The sequence below is a fragment of the Anabrus simplex genome, chromosome 3 (assembly GCF_040414725.1).
Source record: "Anabrus simplex isolate iqAnaSimp1 chromosome 3, ASM4041472v1, whole genome shotgun sequence".
Taxonomy (NCBI): domain Eukaryota; kingdom Metazoa; phylum Arthropoda; class Insecta; order Orthoptera; family Tettigoniidae; genus Anabrus; species Anabrus simplex.
In genome coordinates, this window is record NC_090267.1 from 67236048 (window position 1) to 67243352 (window position 7305).

General features: G+C 38.0%; 1 non-coding gene across 1 annotated transcript; it reads left to right on the forward strand.

Moving 5' to 3' along the window:
• Positions 1–4938: 4938 nt before the first annotated feature.
• On the forward strand, positions 4939–5020 carry TRNAS-AGA (transfer RNA serine (anticodon AGA)). Its single transcript has one exon. It is a non-coding gene; the product is annotated as a tRNA-Ser (tRNA).
• Positions 5021–7305: the final 2285 nt, after the last annotated feature.

Sequence of the window (7305 nt, forward strand, 5' to 3'; positions counted from 1 at the left end):
GGTTGAGAAGGTTCCAGCACGATGTTAGTCATAAAGAACGGTGGGAATTTTCTTGGATGACCAGACTCAGTTACCGATGGGGCAGATGTTTGTTGAGTAGCAAACAGATTAGATACTCTCAGTCACTCTATTATATTCTTCCTGAGTAGACAAGTTTACCATAGGAACTTGGTCGCTTTTAGAAGTAGCGTTCCGGAAGAAGAAATGACTAACTTCATTCGACATATCCGAGAGGTGTTCCAATAGACTGCTTGCTTCCTTAGCATGATCCTCCTTCAGTTTTAGAGAAAGTAGGTCCCTCGCTCTATGAAGAAATGAAACAGTATAGCTTGAACTCTCTTAAGTTGGATGGCAGAAGAGTCACTCACTTCAAAAAAACTACAGACGCTAGCTCGGTAGTATTACAATCAGCGATAGTGGATAGAGCCTCATCAATGTCCTTTTCCCCAAATACCGGGATACAAATAGGAAGTTCTAACGACTCTAAGTTTAGTAATATCTGACACAACCGTGCTTCCAGATTGGTCCTTCCTAGTTAGGAGCCCATACATTAATTCCTCCTCGCGCAAGTACCCGGGTGCGAGGACTTCACGAGGACCAGACATGTTGACAGAAAAATGAAAAATTTTGAAAATTTCCAGCAGCCGAGAAAAATTTTAGAGTTCGGAGCGAATTCTACGTTTACCCGTCGAAAGGGGGTTTATTTCAGACCCATTCAACCACGCTCTGCTACCACTCGTTAACGTGTTTGCGTGGAACAGAGAAGTGAAAGAACGTGCTGGCTTGAATGGGTCTATCTACGACAGTCAAAGATAAATTTAAACTTCAAAAAGAAAGGTTATAGTTCTTTCCAGGTATTAAATTTTAACAAAACAAATCGCTTGGTGAAAAAACAAGATTACAGGTCCAAAGTTAGTTTGGTATAAGGTAGAAAAACAAAACAGAAAAACCAATAAATGGTTAGCTAGAATATGAGCTTCAAGCTCCCAATTTATAAAGGTCCCAACATCACTACTGTTGCGTTCAGTTAGATAGGAAAGGAGGCGAGTCTTTCAATTTGTTTTACAGGAAAATTAAATCACAATTTTCAAGAACATCCTGTTGCTCCAAAGGTTACAAGTAACAAGTAAGGGACCGTTCAATATTTACACAAATTACAAGAAAGAGCCACTATGCTCTATAATTCTATCACGGTGACTGCGCTCCTAAACCCTTAAAACCTACTCATGGCAACCTTTAACTTTTACATTTGGGATTAGGGCGTCTTTGATCAATAAAATTTACACTTTCAGGTCTCTCTAGGCACAACCTAGAATTTACAAGACAATATCAATTGTTTTCTTTTTAGCTTACAAAGGGCTATCGAGTACCCATTCTACTGAGCCTCCGTGGAAAATTACAGGTTCATTACTGCCCAAAATAAAAAATATGGAGGCGGAAACTTGCGCTCCTTGAAATCCAAGATTAAAACCCTACTTGGGCTTGTGTTCCGACAATACAGAGGCTAATCCCATTCTACTGAGGTGACTAGATGGTTACAATTAACAATAGAGAAAACAGTTACAAAATCGTAGTCACGTCCCGATTAAATTGAAGGGAATTCGAGAGGGTAACGCACTCTCTATCCCCGGTTTCAGTTAAGTGCAATAGACCAGTTGAACTTTTACACAAGAAGAAAGAAAATCTTACATTTTCGGAATTTAACAGTTACATTAATAAAGATTGGAAACCTTCCCTTCGGATTGGCTGCCAGAGATACCTACAAGTTAGAAAAATGGTGGCCATTACCTTAGCTGATGTTCGGCTTGCCGATGGATGAGGACCACGCCTCCTCTCTTAACAAACACACTCAGTAGTACGACGATCAATAAGAAAAGTTAACCTAAAAAGGCGTCAGATTTTATACCAGAGATGAAGGTTCGAGAAGATTCTGGAGCAAAACCAGACACACCCTTTCACTTTACTGGTAGATAAAATAGGTAAGAGATAAATATAATTGGCTGAAAAAGAAACACACAAAATTTCTGAATAGCCAGAATCCAAAGCTGGCGGTAAAAGTTAGAAGTGTTACAACCTTCGAAGCATCGAAACAAAGAAAATATCAATTCAGTTTAGAAAACCTATAAATACAAAATTTCTTTAAACTTTTGCAGTTCCACTTTACACCAGAGTACATGACATCAGTTTTTTAAATAGACACATCTATGGAGAAAAGTCCCAACTTCTTGAAATGAATGTTGTAACTTTATGTGGTAGATGGCGTTCTCCAAGGCGCTTCATTTTAATGCACGGGGTTGAGGTATAACTCCAGGTGGACATATTTTTTACAGCATATGACAATGTAACTATATTCAGTACTTTTAAAATAACTCCTCAAAGTGAATATCATCTTTCACGGTCGAATATGTATGGATAATATTTCAGCATGTCTGCCTCTGCGGAGTAGTTCTTAGCCAATCCCGGAGGTCCGGGATCGATTACGACATCTGTCACAAAATATAAACAGTGGTATGATGGTTTAAACTTTGTCCACTAAGCCTCGGGATGTCAGCCGTGTTCAGAGTGGTTGTACTCCGAACTAACCCAATCTGGGAGTGGTTTCCGTGGATTCCCAATTCTTTTCACGCACATGCCGGCATTGTATCCACTTAAGGCCACGTCTTCTTCCTTTCCATTTCCTTTCCTAACCCCTTCAAACTTCCATTCCGTAATCGGGAGCCCTGAAGATGGTTTCCCATTTTCACACCAGACAAAGGCTTGGGCTGTATCTTATTTAAGGTCACGACCGCGTCCTTCCCATTCCTGGGCTTTTCCTATCCCATCGTCGACATAAAACCATTCTATGTCGGTGCGACGTAAAACAAATAGCAAAAAAAAAATTCCATTCCCCCACATGGCTCCTGTACTGCATAGAATCTAAGATTGCCAGCAGTCGTGGCCGAGAGGTTAAGGCGTCTGACCAGAAATCAGATTTCTTCTGGCAGGGTAGGATCGAGTCCTAGCGGCTGTGTATGTGCGTATTTTTGCCAGCATATGAATTTTTCCTAAATTCAGTAGGGTGCATCTGAAATAACTCCTCAAGGTAAATTTCATCTTTCACGATCAACAATAATATGTGTTACGGGGTTACCTGTCTTCAAACTAAAAATGTTTCATAACAATGAAACATCAGGTACAATGACAATCTTGAAACAATCAAGGAAAATACAAGATTAGAGAACTTTACTAATCCTGGGGTTAAAGCCCCTCGCTTTACAATTCCTGAGCTCCCAGCTCAAATTTACAATTCAAAATGAGAACAAATTTAGTCAAGGGCAGAAATCCCCTAATTCAAAGAACACTTGCTCCAAACTACAATATCTAGCCTTCCAGAGGCACTCTTTACAATTACAAAACTTGGAAAAAAAACAGGCTCTCAGTTTCTCAAGCCATCTCAAGGCAAAATTGCATGAAAATCTGACAATCTCTGGCCTTACAAGGCACTATTTACCAATTGAAATATTATTACACAGAGGTATCTCGCACTCAATCTACGGGGCTTTTGTGAAAAAGAACAGATTAAATAATCGCCCGAACACAAACAGAATGGAGGCGTCCACCGCGCTCCAGATAATGAAATACTTAAAAACCTACAGGGCTCTAGGCCGATGAAACAGGGGCTGTTCCCAAACTACTAAAGTGACTCGCATAGAAATTACTTTAACACATTAAAAAAGGAAAAAACAGTTTTAAAAAAAACGTAGCCTCCCCAAACCAAGATGAAGGGGAGCTCGAGAGGGTACTTCACTCTCTATCCCCGGTTTACAGTTAAACATTTTATGAATTTTTTACATTAGCCGAAGGAAAGTTACATTTTAGAAAAGTAGGTTACAGAACTAAAGATTCGGATCTTTCCCCTCGAGTTATGCTGCGGAGGTAGCTACGAAAAGGAGGATATAATTTATGTGGCCATTACCTTATAGATGTTCTGCTGCCGACGAAAGAGACCGCCCGCCTCCTGCTTAAGCACACACACTCAGATAGACGACGATCAATCGGCCAAGAAACGTGAAACTCCGCAGTTTATAAACCCTCAGGGAAGGTTCGATATCATTCAAGACTAAACCAGCCACACCGTCTCAATTTAATTGGTTAATCTCAAAGTTACACTCAGAATCGAACAAGAAGCCTGTGATAGGTTGAAAATTAATTACAGAAATTTTGGCCAGATTCAAAACTGGCGGAAAGAAAAAGGAAGTATTGCCAACCCCAAAATAAATGAACATAGATCAGTTATGGGAAACTTAGGAATATGAAACTCCTTTAAATTATAAATTATTTCACTTTGCACCAGGGTGCATGATCATAGTTTTTAGTAGTGTCATCTGTAGAAGAATGTCCAATTCTTGGTGAATGGCAAATAAAACAAGGAGAAATTCACTCAGTTTAGGAAATTGCACAATAACAAAATTACATAATATTTCGGTGGTGACACCTTCTGATTAAATTTCTAAGTTCCTGTTGTAGTAGTTTCCACTTAAGTTCGATAGAGGAGTTCATTTAGGCGCTAATTTTGAATGCGCAGCGTTGAGGTGTACCTCCCGGTACAATATGGATAAAACTTCAGCTTGTGCACCCATGTAGTGTAGTTGTTTGCCTCTCCCGGTGGCCCGGGTTCGACTCCCACCTCTGCCAACAAATTTTGAAAGTGGCATGAGGGTTGGAACGGTGCCGGCATTCTCTGATATCAGCCGTATAGAGGGGTTGGGGGGAATCTATTCCCCTTTAAACCACCCTCGATATGTTTCTCCGTGTGGGTCCCCACCTATCATCAGGAAAATGCCAGGATGGTATCTGCGTAAGGCCACGTCCGTTTCCTTCTCTCTATCCCTTCAAAACTTCCTAAACCTCACAAGCCCCCTGTACAGCATAGAGCCTAAAATCACCCTAGTCCTGCGAGCAGTCGTGGTCGAGTGGTTAAGGCGTCTGACCAGAAATCAGATTCCCTCTGGGAGCGTAGGTTCCAGTCCTACCGACTGCGGATATGCGTATTTTCGCCAGCATATGAATTGCTCCTTAATTCCGTAGTGTACCCGCTCAAAGCCTGAGTCCCAACCAGCATTTATCTCAGGGGGTGTTACGGTCCAGATCTATCGCAACTAATAAACAATAAAAAAAAATTATGAAGATATCAGGTCTCCAATTAAATGTATGGGCGCCATCCAATTAGTACTACAGGGTTGAACGGGACACTCTAATCATTAACTTTAAGGCTCATCATCAAAACACAAAAAAAAAACCAATAATATATTAAATCAAATCTAAGGGAAAAATATGAAGGCTCCGTCCTAGGAACGGGGACGGATATTTAAACGGTCACCAAGGGTTTACTATTCTACAAGAACAAGAACCTGGAATTGTTTCCGTGCAAATGCTAAAAGAGCATTTTATTTAAGTAAACAAAATAATTTTTTACACACAACCAAAATCTGTTGATCCTTAATTTGCCGGGATTGACAAATTATTCCTGAAATTTTTACATAATATTTGACACTTTTGACCACCCATCCATTTGGGTGGTGGGACCGTTGATATCTGAAGGTATCAGATTTACCCTCGTTAACACAATGACCATTGATGGTCATGGACCAATTACCTGTTGGCGAAGTGGGCGCGATCACATGACCCCTGTCATCGCCTCCACTTTTATTGAGATGAGACAAACCCGGGAAACTACACACTCTCCCCGGGTTCCTAACCAAGATATGCTAATCGTTAACTGAAGGAAACAACAAAGGGAATCTAACCTAATGGTCCAGATGTAGGGATTTGCCTTCATATTACAAATATTAACCTAACTTATTATTTACAACAACGTGACATTATTACGTTATTTCGCCAGCTGACTTCCCTAGTATCGTTCATCATCACCATCCGAAATAATAATAAAAAAATAAAAAAATAAAAAAATATTATTATTATTATTATTATTATTATTATTATTATTATTATTATTATTATTATTATTATTAACATTATTATTAATAGTGGAGATTGTGATTATCGTAACCCGTAATCATCCTCGCTCTAATACTTCAACTTCTCGCTCTTATTATTCGCATCTGAAATAAAAAAAGTAGCTTCTTCTTCTTCTTCTTCTTCTTCTTCTTCTGATTCCTCAAATATTATTATTATTATTATTATTATTATTATTATTATTATTATTATTATTATTATTAAAGTAGTTTGAAAATTTCAATATTTTCATTTCAACTCCCACCATCGTTATTATGTTCAGAAATAAAAAATAAATTCTTCTTCTTCTGCCTCTTCAAATATTTATTATGATTATTATTATTATTATGGTAAATTAATTTCACGTGTTACACCACCGTTAGCGATATTTATGGTTAATGCATAAGCTTTTACAATTTCGGTCTACTTTGGCACTAAGCAATTGATTTATGATTTCCTTGGATTATTATTATTATTATTATTATTATTATTATTATTATTATTATTATTATTATTATTATTATTATTTCGAAATTTTATTTTTTAAATTCAATTTATACGTGGCAGTTAACTATTATTATGTTTAACGCATAACTCCTTTTACAATTGCGGTCTAGTTTGGCACTTAGTCAATTAACACATGATTTACTTGAAATATTATTATTATTATTATTATTATTATTATTATCTCAAAAATTTATATTTTTATTTCCCAACTTTAGAACTTAGTCACATATGTTAACTCCCAAATATGAACCACCCAGATCCGACTTTACATCGGTTGGGACATAATAACGGTATTTGAACCCGCAACCTTATTTTCGTACTGTCGTTAATTCATGGAGACCATGTCCTCCTAAGACAAATCTCAAATCCCATAACACCTCGCAGTTGGGCAAATACATCCAATCTCTGCAAGTGCTAAATTATTCCTTCCATTTTCGTTTTGAAGTCCATTTTTTCACTGGAATTCTTCAAACATATAATTCATTCATTAATCTTCGGTGCGTGTACTCCTGCCACTCATGACACCGAACCTTCATATTATATCGACGTAGGCATTGAAACTTATCTATTTCATCATCAAAAACACTACGGCTCAATTCTCAACTCATGCAGGATTTTCGTCCCGCACGACTTCCGATCTCAAAAATGGGCTCAAACCACTCTGGGCTTTCAACATATCGTGACCACCCTATAAATGTGCCTCTATCACTTCTAAACAAATATTTATGATTATTATGGAGTCCAAAAAACGTTAAATCAACAATTAAGGTTAAAATCCTATTTACTGCCCGAATCAAAATATTC